The sequence below is a fragment of the Triturus cristatus genome, chromosome 6, assembly GCF_964204655.1.
Source record: "Triturus cristatus chromosome 6, aTriCri1.1, whole genome shotgun sequence".
Classification (NCBI taxonomy): Eukaryota; Metazoa; Chordata; class Amphibia; order Caudata; family Salamandridae; genus Triturus; species Triturus cristatus.
In genome coordinates this window covers 1,144,439,777-1,144,461,902 of record NC_140589.1, presented here as the reverse complement: position 1 = coordinate 1,144,461,902, position 22,126 = coordinate 1,144,439,777, and positions in this window count along the sequence as shown.

Here is a 22,126-nt window from a genome sequence, read left to right as displayed (position 1 = left end):
TTACCTCCCCTTCTCTGATCCTTAATCTTCTCCGAAACAACTCATTTGATATCTGTGACAGTGTGATTTTCTTGAATCCAGTGGTTGACCAGTGGAGCATTCGCCTTCATGGTCTTGATTGCAGACATATGTTTACATAGACACTGCCTGAACTCACGTCAGGACTGGGAGGAAAGGATGGAGAATAATCAAAGGAGAAACAGTTTGCGGATTCTAAATGTGCCTGAAGGAGTGGAGGGAGATGACTTGAAGGGTTTGGTAGTTAAGTTGATTAAAACAGGTTTTCATCTGGAAGAGACTGAGCAAGAGCTGGGTAGGGATATCCAGAGAGTACATAGAGACCCCTTCAGGCTTAATCCAAATAGAAGCAAACCCAGAAGGATCTTGTTTAATTTCTGTACTTACTCCCCGAAAGAGAAGGCTTTATCCTGGGCATTGAAAATGAAAGTAGTGAAAGTAGACGGGTTGTCTTGTGAATTCCTGACATTGTACGCTCCTTTCCCTCCTGAGGCGGAAGCCGGGAGGTCTCCTATCTATTCTTGTCAAAAACTGATTTATTTTTAACAGCTTACCTGGGATGTTATTCAGTCCCGTGAATTTTAATGTTTTGCGGCGGGCGTGCTGTTGAGGAGCCATAACCCCTGAGAGCTCAGCAGCGCCTGGTTTCTCACCCCTACCCCCTCCCTCCAGCCCCAGTCCCACTCTCGCCTGAGTTGCGAGGCCGAGAGCGCTGGGCGTCGAGTTTGGCGGCCATCTTGGGTTGGGATAGGTGAGCCAGGACATCGTCAGCGCTATAAAAACGGGCTAGGATGTCTCCGCGCAGCGGACGCGATCAGCGGACGCGCCGGAGCTGCGCCGGAGTCGTGCCAGAGTCCTGCCCGTCTGCGCCCGTCCGCGCACGACCGGGCTTAGGGCATAGGGACTCTGGCACACGCACCTGCTATACATCAGCGGACCTTCTAGGACTGAACTCCGACAGATATACCCTATCTCCGAGTACAGGTGCCATACTCAAAGAACTTAACATCCTGTATAGCTCTAGGTGCAAGAATTATAGCCTCTTAGCCCCTGTGAAGTTAGCGACCCTTAACACCAGGTCGCTGCAGAAACATCATTTAGAGATCTTTACCCTGCTACAGGATGAGACCATTGATATCCTGACACTCACTGAAACATGGTTGAGTGATGCCTCTTCCCCGGATATCATTGCTGCCCTTCCCAGCGGGTATGACATGGTGTGGCACAATCGACCAGAGGGTACCCGGGGTGGGGGGGTAGCAACGATCTTTAAAAAGCCATTTAGGGTAACAAAGATCCTAGCCGAGACAACCAACACTGTTGATCTACTGGGTATAAAAATCACTATGAACAACTCCTGCCTCATCATCCTAACAGTATACTGCCCCCCCCAAAGCACACCTGGGTTCAACGATCTCTTTCATCCAATCATTTCAGATCTTTGCACACGTTATAAAAACATTCTGGTAACTGGTGATTTTAATGTCCATTGGGATAAAAGTCTTCAAGACCTATCAGCCCAGAAGCTACAGACCATCATGACTACTCTTGGACTGAAACAACTAGTGGAAGTTCCAACCCACATTAAAGGCCATACCTTAGATCTTGTTTGGTCTTCATCCCCAAAAGCATGTATCACCAGCGTCTCACCTTGTCTCTGGTCAGACCATTACCTTATCTTATATGATTTACCGCAAGAGATCTGCCAGGTTAAACTACCCATTAAAACTAAAAAAGTGCGCCAATGGAAAAGGGTGAATGTCGAGACTCTATCCAAGACCATGCCCAAGTACATTCAGAACTCTACACTTCCTGCTGATAGCACCGATCTAGATTCCAAGTACTACCTGATAACAACTACCCTTAGGTCAACCATTGATGAACTAGCCCCTGAAAAGGTACAAAAAATAAAAGGGGTAGAGAAAGGAGCCCCTTGGTTCTCTGAAGGTTTACGCGAAAACAAGAGAAAGCTTCGCTACCTCGAAAGATGCTGGAGGAAATCTAAAAGGGCCACTGACAGGGAGCTATACCGGAAGTCTTTCCAAGCTTACAAAAAGCTTATTGTTATAACAAAGAAGGAGTATTATGAGACGCGTATTAAGAATGCCACCAACATACAGAGAGAGACCTTTCAAATACTGAAGGAGTTAAGCAAGAAAGAGGAAAAGACTGATACCCAGATTGATTGTGACACCTTTCAAGGGTACTTCTTGGGTAAGGTAGCGACCATCCTGTCTGAGATTAAGAAGAACAACCCAGTCCCTCTTGTCGTACAACCTCCCCCCCCAGACTCACCCTCTCCTAACTTTACTGACTTTCCCCACATTGACCTTAGTATTCTGAGGAAACTAGTAGCGTCCACTAAATCTGGCTCCCCTGCGGACCCCTGCCCGCCTGACACCCTTCGGATGGCAATACCGCTTCTAGAGGATCAGATCTTAGACCTTTTAAACACCTCATTAGCCACTGGACTTCTGCCATCCACCTTTAAAGAGGCATGTGTCAGACCCTTGATAAAAAAACCGGGAGCCGACCCATCTAGCCTGAAGAATTATAGGCCAATATCCCAGCTACCATTCCTGTCAAAAGTACTAGAACAACATGTACTTAAGTCCTTGTCAGCCTTCCTGGAATGTCACCACCTTCTCCACGACCGGCAAGCAGGTTTCCGCGCACATCATAGCACGGAGCTAGTAATGCTGTCGGTACTGGATGAGCTAAGGTGCATGGCTGACGGTAAAAAGCCATGCGCGCTGATATTATTAGATCTTTCAGCAGCGTTTGATACTGTCAGCCATGCACTGCTCCTGGGTAGGCTGGCCGGGTTCGGGATAGGGGGACAGGCGCTAAAATGGTTCACAGCCTTTCTAACAGGAAGGACGCAGAGGATCCAATTGGCAGACCAGGTCTCAGAGGTGGGCAGGTTAGTTTGTGGGGTTCCGCAGGGGTCAGCGCTTTCGCCACTGCTATTCAACCTCTACTTGCAACCACTGGTAGAGTCGCTGGCTAAGATGAAGTGCAAAGTATTTAACTATGCCGACGATACGCAGCTACTGCTGAGCATCGACAACACTTCATCGGCACAATCAGAGGCCAAAGACATCCTACGCTTCACAGTGAATTGGATGTCGTCTAATCTGTTGAAAATCAATCCGGATAAAACAGAAGTCCTGGTTGTCTCAACTGCTGTGTCCCCTTGGAGTGATCTATACTGGCCCCAAGAGCTAGGCCCTGCCCCTAAATCCTGCCCCAATGTCAAGAGTCTTGGGATGAAAATCGATCAAGATCTCTCAATGGCTAATCAAGTCTCTGCTGTAGTTGGCTGCTGCACTAACTTAATCAGGCAACTACGCAAACTTGCCCCCCTGCTCTCGAGAAATATGCTGCAAACCATCGTGTCAGCCACAATAGTGTCTAGAATTGACTATGGAAATGTGCTGTACCTCGGCCTTCCGAAGTATTCCATCAGCCGTCTCCAGGTCATTCTAAACGACGCAGCACGCCTGGTCTTTGGAGTTCCAAGGAGGACCCATGCCTCCCCCTTGCTCCATCGATTACATTGGCTACCCATGCAGCAGAGAGTGGAGTTCAAAAGCATGTGCATCTGCCATAAAGCATTACATGGACAGGCGCCAACCTATATAAAGGAAAGGCTCGAGCTCCACGAACCCAAACGCGTCTTGCGATCGTCGGGCTCTTTCGTATTGTCTCAACCACGCTTTAAGCTGACGACCAAAGGAGGCAGATCGTTCTCAGTACAGGCCCCCATCAACTGGAATAAGCTGCCAGAGGCTCTTCGTAGAGAGCCCAATCTCCTCCGCTTCCGGAAGGCCTTGAAGACTCTACTCTTCAAGAACGCGTTCCCACTTCATTAACAAATTGCTAGACCCGTTACCTTCTATCTCCTCCATCTTTGTTCTGTACTTGGTCAGTAGCGCTTTGAGACCTGTCGGTGAGTTGGCGCGATACAAAACCCAGATACAAATACAAATACAAATACATATTTCTTACATTACGTCTAACAGGCAATGGGAGTTGGGAAAGAGAATGGACCAATTGAAGGAGTTGGGGGCTTCAGTGCAGATGAAGATCCCGGCGGTTCTAAAAGTAATGATGAACAATGAGATGAACAATTTTAGAGCTGTGAGTGAAGTAGATGACTTTATAAAATCTTGTAAATAGGTATTGTAAGAAGGTAGCTGGCTATGAATAGTTTCCTTTGAACCAAATTTTTCTTTTTCATTTGAGATAAAAACACACTTGGGAGATAACCCACAGGCTAAGGCCATAAGAAAGGGGGGTAGGTTCTCCGGGGGGATGGGTGGTGGGGCAATGGAAGGGGTCACTGGGTGGGGAGCATTTAGGGAAAAAAAGAAAAAAAAAGTCCTCAGAAGCCGCTGTTTTGTCATAAGTGAAGGGTCTCAAGACAGGAGCATGGGGGACGGACAGAAGCCGAGTTTGAAGATTTTATCCTGGAACGTGGACGGGTTAAGGGTGCGGCTAAGGAGAGATAGTATCCTCCAATATATAAAAGATTGTACTGCCCAGGTTTGTGTTCTTCAGGAGAGGCATCTGACAGAGAAAGAGTGTAAAGAGGTCTTTAAGTCCCAAAAGTGGTGCAACAATTGGTGTATACTAAGCAAACCTTGGTGACTAAAGGGATGGTGATACTGCTAAAACAAGATCCAAAGGTTTCTATCACAGAAATTAATTCAGACAGCAGAGGTAGATGGGTTGTAGTAAAATTAAAAGCAGGGGGGCAGGGTTTTACGTTGGCAGGGTATTACTGGCCAAATGAGGACGATATAGTACCGTTACAAGAGGTATTGGTGGAGTTATCTTGTTCCTCAGATCCAATTATGTGGGCAGGTGATTTTAAGGTGGTATTAGATAGTACTGTAGACAGATCCAATGGTAGGAGAGCAACCGTAAATCAAAAAATTATGGATCAGATAAAATCAATGATGAAACAATTGGGTTTATCCGACAGTTGGAATTGGAGAATGGGAGATAAAAGAGGGTATACATACGCAAATAAGAAATATCATCACCAGTCGGGGATAGATTATATTTTGTTGGATCTAGATTTAAGGGAGCAAGTAAACGATTTTAAACTTATTGAGATTCACTTGTCAGATCATTCCGCAATTTTTGGGGGATCTGTCTTAGGGAAGACTGTCTATCCTCCAGGTGGACTCTGAATCGTACTCTGATGTTGGATCAGGCAATTCTGGAGCGACTGAAAGAGGAGACGGTAGAGTTCTTTGATTTTAACTGGGGGTCGGCCCCAGCTGGGGTGGTGTGGGACTTCTACAAAGCATTTTTGAGGGGAAAGCTAATAAGTTATGCAGCTGGAAAGAGAAGAGTTTTCCGGGGAAAGTTTAGAGAATTGGAGGAGAGGATAAGGGTACTGGAAGGGGACCTGGTCAATTGGAGTCAGATGGATTTATCTGATCTGAAACTTAAACTTGCCACTATTTTTGACAAGAGGGTAAGGAAAAGGTGGGAAACAAGTAAACCAGCTTAATTTGAGTATGGTGAAAATTGCGTCAAATTGTTAGCTTGGCCGACAAAGAAAGATCAGGTGAAAAATCTAATACAAGAGATAAAATGCTAGAATACTGGGAGGGTCCTAACTAATATAAAAGAGGTTGAGGAGGCGATGTACAACTACTTTGGAACTTTGTATGAATAGGATTTGGAGACATCTGAAGAAGAGAGGGGCAGTTGGTTGAGTTGGGGCTCGATAGTGGCTTTAGAGGAGGAAACAACTGGCTTTTTAAACACTATAATTTCGGAAGGGGTAAGTGGAGCAGCTATTGAAGAAGGGTAAGCGGGAGAAAGCACCCGGCCCAGACAGTCTACCTTTAGAAGTGTATAGTACACTAGAGGATATATTGACTCCATTTCTAACTAAACTTTTTAATGAGTTGTTTATGGAGGGGGCACCCCAATCAGAGTCATGGTTAGAAGCTACAATTTTATAAATTTTGAAACCAGGAAAGAGCAAAAACAGATGTGATTCGTATAGGCCAGTGTCGCTTCTGAATTGCGATTACAAGATTTTTACCAAAATTTTGGTGGATAGACTCAAGGGCGTTATGGGCAATCTGGTGCATGAGGACCAGAAAGGTTTTATGCAGGGAAGGGCACTGCATGAGCTAACGTATTACCTTATAGGAGCAATTGTTCTGGCTGTAGAAAATAATGCTCCCTTTGCGGTTATAGCTTTGGACGCCACCAAGGCTTTTGATCGTGAAAACTAGGCCTTTTTACAATCAGTTTTGAAAGTGGTTAAGCTGGGAGATAGATTTTGTAGAACAATTGCAGACTTTTATAAGACCCCAAGGGCAAAGGTTTTAGTGAATGGAGCACTGACATCAGCATTCAATATTAGGAGAGGGACGAGACAAGGGTGCCTGTTATCTCCACTCCTGTTTAATTTGTATATGGAGCCACTGGCAAATAATTGAGGGCATAGCAGGAGATTTTGCCCTCTCAATGTAAAACCTGGGTTAATAAATTGGCACTGTATGCTGACGACCTGCTGATATACACGGCAGACTTGGAAAATTCAATGATTCATGTAGTAAGAATTGCGGAAGACGTTGGAAGAGTCTCATGGTATGAGATAAACAGGGGGAAAATGGAGATTATGGACTGAAATTTGGATGGAGGGGTGGAAGAAACTACAACTGAAATGAGGTATCTGCGAGTTAGAGTCACTCAAGACATAAATAAGTTGGCGGAAACTAATTTTAATAAGGTGGAAAAAAGAAATATGTGATTTAATGACAAGCTGGATGCATCTACCCCTGAAAATTTTCAGAAAAGTAAATCTAGTAAAATTATTTTACTGCCGAAGCTCACTTTCTCTTTAATGCCATACCTCTGCCTTTTAAAAAAGTAGGGCTCATGAAGTAACAGGGCAAGATTGGATCATTTATATGGGCAGCAACAGGACCCTGTATCTCGTAGAAAAACAGCAGAGGAGGAGAGAAAAAGGGGGTTTGACTCTTCCGGACTTGCAATTATATGCATGGGCTTTCCAGCTTAAAAATAGCAGGATGCTTCTGGACAGACCTTCAGAATTGGAAATTGGGAAACTGTTTTCCGGATTACTAAAAGGGATAGAAGGAGGGGCTTCGGGTTTCATAATGAAGTATGCAGAGCCAAGAATTTTTTAGATTGAAAATCCTTAGAGGTGTGGCAGAAACCTTGTAATGTAAATGGTACAGGATTAGAAGGAGATTGAAATGGTTGTATTATAGTAATATGGCCCATATTTGGGATTCACCTGGATCACCCGATTGGACGAAGGATACATTGGCAAGGTCATTAAGGAAGGCTGGAATAGAAAGATGGGAGGACTTATTAGAGGAAAACTGCTGATTTCGTGGGAAGGACTTTGAATCAAAACGGACACTCAAGTATCTAGGTTCAAATACCTACAAATCCAGAGTTGGTTTCAATCATTAGAGCAGAGCTTTCCAAAGTATGTGTCGCAACACAGTACTATGTCGCGTCCCCTGCGTGGGTGTGTCACGCGACGATGACCTCTGCGGGCACATTAGCGCGAATGCTCTCGTGACTCTTGGGTGTTTGCGTTCAGTGATGCAGGAGTACAGCGACGTACGCAGAGGAAGGAGAGCATGAGCTGAGCATGCAGCCTTGTTCCATTTGAGAGGCAGAGACCACGAAGCCTCCTCTGCTCCCCAGGCGCTCCGTTAGCTAAATCTTTAAAAGTGTAAAACTATCTGGGCATGCACATTGGGTCACTCATTAGAAAGCGTAGGGCTGAGTACGGGCGCTTTAAAGGGTGTTTTGGATGAACAGGACTTAGCGATGGCATAGAGCTCACAGAACTCGTGAACACAACGTCAGAGCTCCTTCGGCTTGCTCTGGTGAGATCGATGCCCGTGCCCTCGATGTCCCTCCCGCTTAAGGCTCAGCTGCACGGCAATAAAGGGTCAGCAAAAAAATGAATAACTTATTCATTTTAAATTTTATGCTGTCTCCCTCAAATTGTGATTTAAATACAAATAGGTGAGCTGCGTGAATTGCACATAAATTAAAGTTGTAAAAGAAGCGGAGGTTTAGATTCTGACATTGATGTGTTTTATTTTGCCTTTGACTCTTCCGGCTTTAATTTGTCACCACGTCTTGAGCCGGCAAAATTATGTTATTGAATCTCGTCAGTAACATGGAATACCGACACGGGGATAACAGTCTTGAAACTGTAAAAGGGGCTTGTTTGTTTAACAATTCAGTTGTGACAGTAAGCGCTATATAAATGCAATTCAAACAAATTTAAACAACACGGATTGTTATAAACTGAACTTTCTCAGTGTATGAAAACTATTTTCAAAGTGACGTTGTGCAGAAAGATTACACTTTTCACCATAAGGCTGGCATAAAAGATAAAAAAGGAGTTTTCCAAAACTGAGATGACACAAGATGTGACTAAATCTGAAATAGAAGTCACAACCTTTTAAAAATGTTCACTATATTACAATACGATGCTGAAAAACGGACTATTGTTAAATAATTTCCCAAATGGTGGGTAGTACATCGAATCAGAACTTTCAACAACCTCCTTATGTAAACAAGATTAGAAGATATTACTTTCCCCAAGCACTATGCTACATGAATAAATGAGTACAAACATCCTAACCAAGAGTTCATTAAAACAGCTGTAGTTGTAACATGAGACCGTCACCCCCTCACATTTTAACCGTATGAAGGTATTTATTTTTATTCCTATAAAAGCAATCTACCTGATTGAGAGCTAATTTTAAAAAAAGTAAGAAATGCCTTAAAAAAATACTTGATTAACCCACAAAGGTAGGAAGTGAGAAATAACATCTTAACAGCACATAGCAAAGACGAGAGAACCCTTGACTAAGCATTTCGATCGGTTTACTGGTGTGTTGCTGAAATTTACTTTTGTACTCTCGCTAGCAGTGTTACACGGTTTGTCAAATGTAATTAGTAGTGTCACTAACCTGACTTCATATGCAGTAAAGATAAAGCAAATAAAAATATGCGCTCGCACGTATTACCGTGTCTCAAGATGAAGATTGTCTAAAAGGTGTGTCACCAACATGAAAAGTTTGGAAAGCTGTGCATTAGAGAATAAGATAGGTGGTGTCAATGAGTTAGAAGAAACTTTGATTTTTGATGGTCCTAAGAAGAAAAAAACATCATATTTTTCAGGACCCTGATTAATGAGTTATTGATCATGATGAGTTGAGCATATCTATTGCTGAGCCCCCAGAGTGGACACTAATAGCTAGACTTACTATAGTGGCCCTTTTCTAACATTTGACCCACTACAGATGACGATCGATTACTTACGATGTAGTTTTGAAAAGGAAATATCCTCTGGCATCATTAGTATTCTTTATTTCATCCTGTATGATGGAGACGTGTGTATATGTTAATATACATCTAAATGTTCTTTGGATTAAATACATCATAGTATATTTGTTAATTAAAATCAGGGTTTTGAGCAAGGATATCAATGCTCTTCCCTGTCTATATACACCCATTTATAAAATATAGTCGTATCACTTGTAGATCACGTCAGAAGCACTCCAAGTTAGGAAGTTTAAGAGGGCCGCCAAAGTAACGAGATATGCCCGTGCCTTTAATCTATTTACTTCTGGATTATTCTCAATTTACATAGAGTGGCATCTCCAGCGTAGAGCGTTGGTTATGGAAGGAGCTCTTGAAGCGTGGTGCGAAGCGGTGTGAGGTGAGTGTACTATGAGTTTCAAGGGCCACCTGGGGTATACTATTAAGTACTCTGGGTAACCTAGGGAGGCTTAGGTATAGGAATAGCCACGCACAGGAAATATACGCTGCATAATATATAAATAAAGCGTGGTGTACTAGATTTCTAACCAGGGAGGCCTCTTTCAGTTAGCCAGCATCCAACTAGATAGGATTTAGCTACTGCCTACTGTAGAGATAGGAATAGAGGGCAGTACTGCATATCCGAATCCTATTTGGTCTGGATGAGATCGGGTACTCATTAGGTTGTAATAACACCCTTGTAGGTTTGATAGACATATGTATTGATAACAAAGGGCTTCTCAAACCTACGTGGATTTTGTTGTTCTTTCCATCTAGAAATCAGGAACACGGGCCATTTACCTGTATCCGGTGGGGTTATACAGACAAAGAGTAGGTGGGCTTGCGGCCATCATCTAAAGTCTCCCCACTGTGGAAAAAGAATTTAACATACTACTATATTTACAGTTGCACAATACACCGGTATTGAAAGTACATTCCTTGGATTGATCCATGGGGAATTTAATACCAATAAATAATCATCCACAAAATAGGAATTTGTCTCTCAGGTAAGAGCCTTTTACTTAGAAGGATCAAATGAAACAGATATCAACTTAATTTTGAAATTGTGCTATACTTTATGTAGTTAAATATGCTTTCTTGTAGAATTGAGAACAGGAACAAGAAAGGAAAAGGATGGGATGTTTTAACCAAAACCTATTATTTTAATGTCATTAAGCAGAACATCACTTATTATAGGTGCGTGGAGATTAATTTTAGTCAACTATCCGAACATTGCTGGAAGTGAATGGGTTTAGAGTAACTGCGTATGGAAGGAATGTATGAATGTTATAATTATTTATTTATTAACTATGATCCACCATACCTGATGAATGTATTATACAGATGCCCTAGGTGACCAATTTATGCTTGCCCCTTTTTGGGATTCATGTTCATGTTTGGGCTTTTCTCTAGAAATAAAGCATGAATTATGTACAGGCAGTATTGATTTTTATAACAATCTCCATGTTGTATTGGGGAAGAATGCTACAAATGTATTTTTTGTATATTTTCTTCTTCCCCTCTTCCTCCTTCAGATTTGAACTCCATGTAATTTTACTTGAAAGGGAGGTTGTCAATCCCTGATACACTTTTGGTGTCCTGAGGAAGGGGGTGTTTATAATTCCATGACCACCGAAACACGTCGACGCTGTCTAAGTACTGAATCTAAACACGAGAGAAATTATCGCAAAAAATAAGCAAGGAGTGATAATAATAATAATAGGAACTCTACGTAAGAAGTTGGATCAGGTTTTGTAACAGTACTTTTAACTAAGCAGTAGGGCCTCCCTGTTAGTAGTTAATATCTTTTTTTCAAATGTATGTTTTTAGTGTATAATGTGATTTTATTGAAAGTTGATATATTGTTTTCATGATTTACTCACTTTTTATAACAAAAGAATAGCTAATTCGTTTTTATTTGTACACGAGATTTATTGATTATGTATAAATTGTTTTTAAAGTACATTGGATTTATATGCTTTTTAGGGACTATAAGATACTGTTGGCTTTTATTGTGATTTGTAATGCTCTAAACTTGACCCTGGATTCTGTATATATATGAATAAAGTGTTTTGATGCTGCACTCTTGGGCCTGGTGGAATCTCAGTAATGCAATCAGTGTGTGTACATTCCCCATTTGTAGCAATTGAATAGTGTGAATGAATTTGTATCTATGTGAACCTGAGCTGTTCTCTTTTGGGACTTCATTTCTCTTCGCTATTAAGCAGTGGCCTGAACCCTTGGGTTAGAGGGGCCTCCTCTCTTTTTTTACTTAGTAATATATTTAAGGCCATGTCCGATGGTGGTTATTTCAAGGTCCTGTGCTTGGTGCGCTGTATCAACATCATTGTACAGGACTTTCTCAAAAATGAAGACCAAGTTTGCAACTTACTGTCCACCTGCTGAAGAATCTGCACTCATTTCAACTATTCATTTAAAGCATGGAAACAGCTGAGGGTCATTCAGCATGATGATAGAATGCCTCTGAAAGCACTCATACAGGAGGTGCTAACACACTAGAACTCCACTTATTATATGCGTGAATGCCTGTTTGAGCAGTACAGCCTTATCAATGAATATGTCATGTAAAGAGGAGATGCAACTGTAAAAGGTATGATCAATTGAGATGGACCAATGGGGCCTAGTCAAATGCCTGACAGAGATGCTGCTTCCATTTGAGGTGTTCACACGGGAAGTCAGTAAAGGGGACAGTACCATGGGCCAAGCTATCCCATTGCTGTACATGCTACAGAAACAGCTAAAGGAGGTGTCTGCAATGTACGCAGTTGTGGAGGAAAAAAAGATGCTTATGACTTGGTGGAGAGATTAATCCATTGCTTGTTTGCTAATACAAGAGTGCAAAGAGATATTGTGTCCTCCAAACATTACATCTGTGCCACAATTCTTGATCCACGGTACAAACCATTACTTTTCACTTTAATTTCGTTTTCAGACAGGGATGTTAGAAAATACAAAGCATGGATAGCTGAGCCAGGCCGTGAGCTAGAAAAAGAATAAAAGGGAATTAGAGTCCACTGGTCTAAGGCACAAGTCCTGTTGGGCAGCCTTCAAGTTCAGGGCCTGAGGGCAGGGCTGTTAGCTCACAGCAGCCAAAACTAATGACAAGAACACCATCAACAGCACCAAGATCAGGAGCATCAGCCCCCAAATCTTCAACTGAGTAGTTTCTACTAGCAGGGCTTAAATCTGGTGCTGATATGAAGGCAAAAGATGTCAAGCAAAGTGGAGCACCAGCAATGAACATTGAGCGAATGGTTCAGTCCTATCTGGATGACGCAACAGAGGTCTATCTTGATCAAAACCCATTGGTGTATTGGTATGGGAAGAGGCGCCAATGGCCAGTGCTCAGCAGTCTGGCAATAAACTATGTGGCTTGCCCTGTAGCCAGTGTCTTAGCTGAGCATGTTTTCAGTGCTAATGGTGCTGTTTCCACAGTGATAAGGACCAGTCTCTCACCCGAAACATGGAGATATTAACCATGATCAAATTGAATCAGCACTTTATACCACCGGATTACACCACGCCAGAAGTACCACAGGAGTAAGATGATAGCGACTCAGGTCATTGAAATAGTGTGTTAGATTACCTACTTCTGGGTTAACCACCAGAGTTGGAGAATGAGATTTACTTCCCTGACTACTAGGGGCTTTCTTTATTTGACGCCCCCAAAAAATAAATCATATATAGCTATGGAACTTTATTCACTTCATTATTTGTGTGTGTCTGACTGTCTGGTTCACCAATTAAATTTTTATTGCCGGATTGGAGCTGCAACTGTGTGCAGTCAGTGAAGACATCCCGACTCCCCCCCAAAGCCATTTCCCTCAAGCCAGACATTGGACGGAGAATACAAACAAATGTGTGCCTGCCTCTAACCCTGAGCCGTGACAATCTCTTCTTTCCTACCCCAGAGGGACTGCCCCACATGTAACATTTATAATTTGATTTACACTGGCCATTCTCTGCTTCGTGAACATGGAATATCTTCATTCTGCAATGTACCACCAATCGATCACGGTGAGGACATCTGAAGAACAGGTAAATGCTGGAAGGCATTGCACGCTGAGTGCTTGTTGTTTGTTGTGAAGTGAACTTGTTGTGATATCCAACAATCTCGCAAGAGTAAAGAAAAGGGACAGGGTATGGAAACAAAGAACAGAAAAGAACTCCCTTTTCAAGAAAATTAGTCAAAATTGCAACAATATGTCCATATCCACTAATAAGAGAATGGATTACAATAAATGTTATCCTTTGTCACAACAAGTTAGTAAGGGCTCAGTACTTGATAACGCTATGTCCCCTCAAGTCTTAAGAAGGGTAGCGTTAATGAGTGAACAAAAAGCAACAGGCAAACAACAGTATATGTCAAATATCAAAACAAGTAATTTAATAAACAGCCATTCTATTTGTTTAAGAAGACTGTCTTTTATATATTTTATTATTTAAACAACTAGTACATGAGACAAGTCAAATCGCAAAACTCACAATTCAGTGCTTCACAATAAAATATTTATCATTCCTCCAGAGACAACAAAATATTAGCATTTATACAATTAAAAATTATTAAAAATTATTAAAGATAAATAGAAAGCTGTACTTCATGAGATGTTGTTATTGTGTGGTTATAATGCTCAACATACCGAATTCATGATTTCACAAGTACAAAGGATAATTCACAAAATACAAACAATAATACAAGAAAATAAACTTCTGTTAAAACAGCGAGCTCCGAATGAGCTGGCTGACTCAAAACATGTGTCGATGCAGCGTTTCGGTGAAACTGACAGTAGTTATCACCTTCTTCACGACAAAATGTATGTTAAAAACTTTTCTAAAACAAGAGGAAGGACAAAGTATATCAGTAATGTATAACTATAATGGCTAAATACAATACATGACTTACTTTGTTCTCTTTATGTTCACTCATACATGCCAAATATTGGCCATGGGAAAGGTTAAACAATTGGAGAATTTACTACTGCTGAAACATTGGGGTTCAAGCAGATAAATATTGCAAGTCCCAAACGGGGTAGAAACCCAAAGCTGTATTAACATTAGTCAAACAGGATCCATCAAAATAGAAGGTAAGTGGTCTCATACCTAAATAACTATCAGTTAGAGACTCAAATTGTTCCCAATGGTCTTAGATGGACGCTTCGGGTAATGAACCTTGGATAAATGGAATTCTTTGGAGTGCTTCCCTTTTTTTAAAAAAAGGCAACCCTCCAAATGAATGATCTAAAAATAAAATTAAGAAAACCACAGAATACAAGGATAAGTTGTAATTTATGATATACACTATGTACTCTGAAGTAATGAGTCTCAAAAAGCTATGTCCCACTTATTGGTTAAACAGTGCCTTAAATCAATTCACTGTTGAGGCATACCAATTGCCCTTCTAAATGACACAAGTCAAATGGTGTTGCCTCCAGTTATCAAAAACACGATCCTAATGGGGAAGAGAATTTTAATGTGAATGAAATGGACTTATGAGGAAAAATATGGAAAAGTTTCCTAATTACATTAGTGTCTAAAATGGATGACAGTGCTTACCGGTACAGAATAAATTGCAGGATAACCGGACCGCACTATTCCTCATGTCTGGGTCGGGCACAAGTGTATCACCGGATACATAAAAGGATAGTTGACGGCTCTATAATACATAAAGAAATCCATCCTTCAGGACATATCTAAGGCCATTTTTTCCTAACCTATGGTGTCCTTATTGGATCAACACCAGCTACCAATGTTATCCAGCTGGATAGAGTGAAAATAAATGAGCTCAGGAAGCTGAAAACGAGCTCGAGAAGCCCCGCAACTCTACAAGTCACCATATCGGTGCACGATAAATATGGAGGCTTTAGTGCGTATGAAGTGCCCTATACAATGGGGTAATAACAGAACGCAACTTCCCAAGTCGGGAGCTGAAGCTGTGGATCTCTTACCACAACTCTACACATCACCAAATTGGTGCACGATAAAAAATGAGGCTTTCAATGCAGATGCAAGATGCAAGATGCAACTCCCAATTTGGCAATACAATATATTTTTTTCTCTTTAATCATTACATCTGTGCGTGTTGTTTATTTTTGTTTACTTGACTCCTATAGATATTTTAATTTTATTTGATATCTTTCAAAGCTCGGTAAAACAATTACAGAACATAATGTATCTTGGGTCTCTCTGGGGGCCTACGGAGAATTTGATTTGGTTTACCAATAATAGTACTCATCATCATGCATGTATTTCCCTTTCCTCCCATAACAGATTTATGATGGTCGGCTGCCAACATAAATATAAATGTTGTCCTTGTGTAGTGTTTATCTTTGTCAAACCTTTTCCTCAAATCCCCCTTCCCATCCATTCATCGGACCCCTAACCCTCTTCCCCTGGAATGTGTGATTTATTGAGGTGTGACTAAATACAATTTAGACCATTAATTGATCACACACTTGGTGGGGCGGATGTGGTGAAACACCAACTCAAGGCAGAGCGAGGATCTTCTTCTGCTCTAAGTAAAGCCCTCAGTGGCAATATTATATGTATTAGATTGCTCACCCATGCACAGTATTCTATATAATTATTTTTTCAGAGGAACATAATCCATCATAATATTTGCCAGCATCATCATCCTTCCAGCACAAAAAGTTATGCTTATGCACTTCATAGCTCGAGTCGACTTCAGTTTGTAACTTGTACTAGCCCACCAGTCTGATGATATATTTTACTTTAGCATTGCTTATAATGGTTTCTCATTTGGCAGTCTTCTTCTTGTGTACTACTAGTCTCATTTTTGTTTTGTTTTAAAAGCTTGCGTATAAAACTTGATTAACTCAGTAACTTTTTATTTCAATTTAATTAGTTCCCTGCGATTCATTTTCCTCGATTCTACAATTAGTGTTCAGCTAGGAGGTAGTGGAACCTCGCTCCTGGATCTGGTGCTTTCACTAGTATTCGGCTAGTCTGCTAGCATGCTGCTACTGTCTACTACCACCACCATGGCACCTTGGAAAACCACGCAGCCATCGCTTCCCCTAATCACAGGTAAGAGAAGAACTGTGGAGAATTCATTATTGAGCTACAATTATCTATATATCATGGAAATTCACACACCCACACCCACTTCGAGTCCTTAGGGGCCAATATAGTTGCAGATTGCAGAGACTAGGAGGAGAGAATAGTAGGACAAGTGAGGGTACTGCATAACTATTGGTTTGTTGCACTATCAGCAGATTTTAAAAACTGTCTGCAAGCCTGCGGCAAAGGAAATAGTGCGGAGTAAACGAGAAAGCTCCCATAAAGATTTAAATCATATGTATAACCAAAAAAACGTATTTCCCCAACAAATAAACTAGAAAACCCACTACAAATCGCCCACCCCTCTCCCTAACCCCCACCAATGTCCAAAGTAAAGAAAGTCCAAATAATTGTCCAAACAAATGTCCATGAATAAATATGCCAAAAACACCATGATTTCCCCTACTCCCACATTCCCACCCCCTCCCCAACAAGTCCTACCCACCAAACAAAAGATTTAAAAAGGGGCAAGAGAGACCTAGTGGCGGGCTAGGAATTTCCTTGGTCAAAGTGCTCCTCCATTCTGGCTTCCAGGCTTCCAGGCGTACCATCCTCAGGAGCATGCAGCGCTGAAAGGCTTTATTAAGTCTATAGGGGGGAGCGGCGAAGGTTGATAAATGGCGGTGGGTGGCTGCCTGACCTCAGTCTTGTACAACTGCAGGCACAGGGGCCTGGTTGGGGCCCGGGGCATTGGAGGCTGCAGCTGCTGCCACCCCCTCCTCCTCCTCCTCCTCTGCCACCAGCCACTGGTATTCGGCCGAGATGGCCTCCAGCTTCCTTTGTCAGGTCCTGGCTGTTATCTCCTGCCTGTTAGGTTGTGAGCCTGAGGATGATGGTGGATTGGCAGGAGTAGCTATATCAAGAAAGAAAAAAGACAAATTGTAACCAATAACCCTAGCAAAACAGTAACGCATAAAATGATATAGTGGCACAGTAGCACTAGCAGTACATAACATTTTCTGGTGTACTCGATTCCTAGGCCCATTTGATTTTGATGTGATTACAGTTCCAGGCATTAGGCACTATGGAGTACACAAGTATTCTTTTTCGCTCTCATTTAAATAAATTAATATATGCATGCCAGCTCAGCTTGCACCCTACACACACATACTCGTGTCATGTTATACTTTGCTACTGTCTGTAGGTGGGGCAGCTGTACCACACAATTATCTCTTTTCCGATCATATCATGGCCATGCTTTGTTAAATCAAATGCTCACTTTCACTTTCACCCTGACTATAACAAGGCAGATGAATAGTTACTAATATATGAATGAAATATGGCATGACGTGAGATATCACTATTGTAACCATGCAACCGATAGGCCACCCACGGCTGACCCTGGCAAAATACCATTGGTAGTGAGTGGGCCTCAGAGGGAGGCGATAGAGGATGATGGGTGGGTAGGGGTACATAATATATATATATATGCCTTGCTTGAAAACTACTGTGAGTCAAAGGAGTAGTCTGAAATACAACCTCGCTCAAACCTTTGAATCAAAAGACTTGATAAAAAAAAAATCCTTGTTTACTCTTCTTTCCGGGTATTTTTCCATTTTTCACTGTATTGTTCTTCTAGCATTAGTTTTATCCTTCACCCTTGGCTTTTCTACTTCTTCACTGTTTAAGTTTGAAATTCTCTTCATCCAGTCTTCATCCAGTCTTCACTATGAATACTAGTACCATCCATCCATCCAAACATGGCTCACATTCTCAACAAACCTTTCATCAACATACATTTGCCATTTTAACCACCCATGCGTCCTTGCTCTGACTCATCAAACCGACCAGAGGATTCCTTTCACCCATACACTTTCACCAATGCAGGCAGGCATAATTTCTTTCACCTTTCACCCATCCTTCACCCACCCATGCATGCATGCATCCTATCAGCCACCTATATGCATCCTTTCACCAATGCATCCTTCCCTGCCTGTCATATTACATTTCACCTATCCTCCTCCTTCCATCCTTCTTTCCCACCAACCCATCATGGTCAGACTCTTCTTCATGAAACTTTCTCTGCTGAGTTGAAGATTGAAGAGGCAATTAGTTACTCAACTCTGACTGTATATGCTAATGCTATGTAAAGAGGGGTGTCTTCAACTGTTCACAACTTAGGGGCCAATTACAATGGAAAGCATTCCGACCAACTTGGTTTCGGAATGCTTTCTGACCTACTTGGTTTCGGGGAGTCCAACCGACCGGTCAGTCGGACTCCATTGACTTCAATGGGAGCCTGTGTTCCGACCAAGAACATAAGCTACCATTGAAAAAAGGGGTTTCCCCGGAAAACCTTTCACCCTGTGGTGTGCACCCCATGGCACCTGCCAAACTTGTATGGTTGGAAAGAGGAGTCCCATGTGTACCCCCCCCCCGGGCCCATCCAGAGGCCTCCGGATGAAGGGGGACCGCTACAGGCCCTCAAAGTTAGATTCAGACAACCGATCCGTGTAGGACTGACCGAGTTGGAACCGCTGTCGGAATCCAACTTTGTCATTGTTCAGTCGGAAACGCGCCCCATAGAGCTCTACGACTCGGCTCCAACTGACACTGACTCTTCGAATGCCGGTCAGAACTGATTTGGAATGACTGACGGACTGTCTTGAGTTGGCCGTAAACACGTGTTCTGACACAGATTCGGACAAACCGAATGCCGTTCGAAGCCTTTCCGACCAACAACATAATCGGCTCCTTAGTCTCACTCTCAAAATTGTCAATGAGCAAGCAATATGACTTACCACCACCCACCACTGCCGCTGGCTCACCCCCAGCAGCTGCCGCATCTGCTCCCTGTATGGCGCAGCCATCCCGCTGGCCCCAGCACTGCTGGTTAGTGCAGCTAAAAAAAATTGAACATTTTTTAGATGCCGTCTGCGCCTCCCCTTAATTTTTTTTCCGTAGCACAATTGAAAATACATACACCACACATATCATTAGCAATTCGGATACAGTATGTCCTATCAAAAATGATAAAATATCCGGTTAGGCATTTTATTTTTGTTGGTGGCAATTTTTGAAAAGCCTCTCAAGAAGACAACCTGTAAAGGTCTCAGCTGACTGTCTAGATCTAATGGTGAATCTGAGTGTTGGAAAGGAATAAGAGTGGTCAACTGGCCGGATAACAAATCTTCTTGGTTGGCAAATGTATGGTGCCGTCCTCCTCATACTTCCTCATACTACTTTCCAGCTATACTGCACGGTAATCAGTTCACCATCAACTGCTAATAATAATACTAGGCCTAGATAAGAAGAAGACACAACTTTGAGGTGTCCAACTTGACCATGGCCACTCTCTCGTTTTACCGATGGAGCAAGAAAAAGTAAAAGAAAGTCTTCTCATCTTAACAAACCTGTGTAGAATACCTTACTTGGGCATGCAGAGTAGTAGTACTAGTACTAGTAGAGTAGTAAGGACTGTTGGGTTCTCTGAGTCTTACAGTATCACCACTAGGCAGTCCACAAAATATGTATGGGGAGAGGGAAAGATGACTGAAAAACATGAACAAAGGAAGCAAAAGACAAACTAGTACAGACAGAGAATGTTTGCGGTAAAATACAGGCACTAGAAATATGAAAAGACTTAGTAAAAAGGATCTTAGTAATGAGCATAATGCAAGGATAACTATTTTTTTTAACAGATAGATCAAAGAGGATCTGGGGAAAAAATAAAATTAGGAAATAGGTGGAAATAGTTCAAATTAAGGAGCATTAAAAGTTAGAAAAATATATGAACAACAGGAGGACTTACTGGGGCCAGCAGAGACAACGGCCGAGGAGCGCTCTTCCTGGGAGGCACCTCCAGTTCCCTCACATACCTCGGACGAACACTTGCCCCTGGATGCTGATGTAAGACATATTTAAAGAGACAAGAAATGATTGGTGGTAAATAAATAATCTCTTCCAAAAGATTTTTGGACAGGAAACGGCAGTTGCAATAACATTGAACTTTCCTAAATCATATCGACTAGTAGTAGACTTGTACCGCGGACCATCCTATCTATTCCACATTTCTTAAACTTAGCCCACCTATTCCAAAGACTTTAGAATAATTTGCAATGAATGATATTTGCTTCTAAGTTCGATCTCATTCACATTTCGCAATCATTCTCAACCCTCTTTGAAAGGTCAATTCACAAAGTCTGCATTTTGTCTTTAAATGCATAGATGGACGCATGCATACACCAAATTGGTTAGTTGCTTGCCAGGGAACAAGCTACAAAAAAGTTCTAAGAACTGAAGTGAGAGAGCACGCCCTGCTAAATTACTAATACTAAAGTAGCTGCTGCTATCTTAGTGACAGGACAAAGGAAATAAGTCTCTCTCTAGTTTGCCCATCAGCCCAAGTGAGCGCAAAGTTGCAAACAAGTATGATTAGGTAGCACCGAACACCTGTCTAGAAGAATAACGATCACATGATATAAGATTTGCAAACGTAACTTACCTGCATGTGAGCTGCATGCTTGCTATTTGGGAAGAAACATATTAGCAATAACATAGAACACACAAGTGTTAATAATATTAATATTTAGCTACTCACCAATCCCCGGAACCACAACCCCTAGCAGGTCCTGCTCTCGGTACAGCATGGTGGACCACCGGTCGTGATTGTGAGTGCGCCGGACCCAAGAGCAGTGATACACTTTCCAGCGCTCCCTCGGCCACCGCTGCTGGCGCTCACGGAGCCCGTACCCGGACCCAGGCCTGCCACCTGCTAACAGGGTGAAGGTGAGGTGGCACTGCACAAAAAAAACAGCGCTTCCACCGCCACCTCTGAAAACAAGGCCCGGGACTGCAGCCCTTCGGGAAGCCTCATTCCGCAAGGAAGGCGGCGCTTCTTAGCCACCTTTTTAGTGGCACGGGTCTCTTCCATGAGCCAGGGGGGGCAAAAAGTAAAAGGTATAAATAAATGCAGGGAGAAGAAGGAATGAAGTAAAACAAAATTGAAAGCAAGTAATAGAGAAAAACAGTACAAAACTCACTAAAAACACACAAAAAGTAAAACAAAACGCAACATATACAGATCATAAGAGCCAGGGAAAGATAATACATATAACAGATCGGAAAAAAAGTTTTGTTAAAGAAGGTTTGAAAATATTTATGCAGGATTGCAAAGTAGGCCCAAGCACCATAACAGAGAAGAAAACAAGATGGCTGCGCCCATGGGCAACCGCGTAGAGCAATGTGCGTGATATTTCCCCCAAACAAGCAATCCGTGTTGCCGTTCGATGAAATGTCACACGAATAGGTGTGGGAAAAGCAACTCCGCCCTTTTGCAGAACTCCGCGTAGTGATGCAGAGTTTTTTTACCGCTTCGCAGAGTTACACGTCGCGCTGCTATACAAACTCCGCCAAGCTTAATTAGCATCTGACACGCCATTATTTCGAATTGGCCATCATTCCCTGATGAACCAGTTGAGTTAATCCTGCTCACGCAGATGATCAGAGGTCCTGGGGGTAGAAGATGGATTCCTAGGTTATATCAGGTATATGTTCCTGGACAACACACAGGGGCTGCTTACGCTATCAGCGGTTGGACCGCTGCCTGCTATCATGGTGGTCAGGAAACAGCCTGACAAGCAGGCGATAGCCCAACTGCTAAATTAGGATGCATCCGCCAGGGTGCCGGCTGCAAAGTTCTCATTTACAGGGT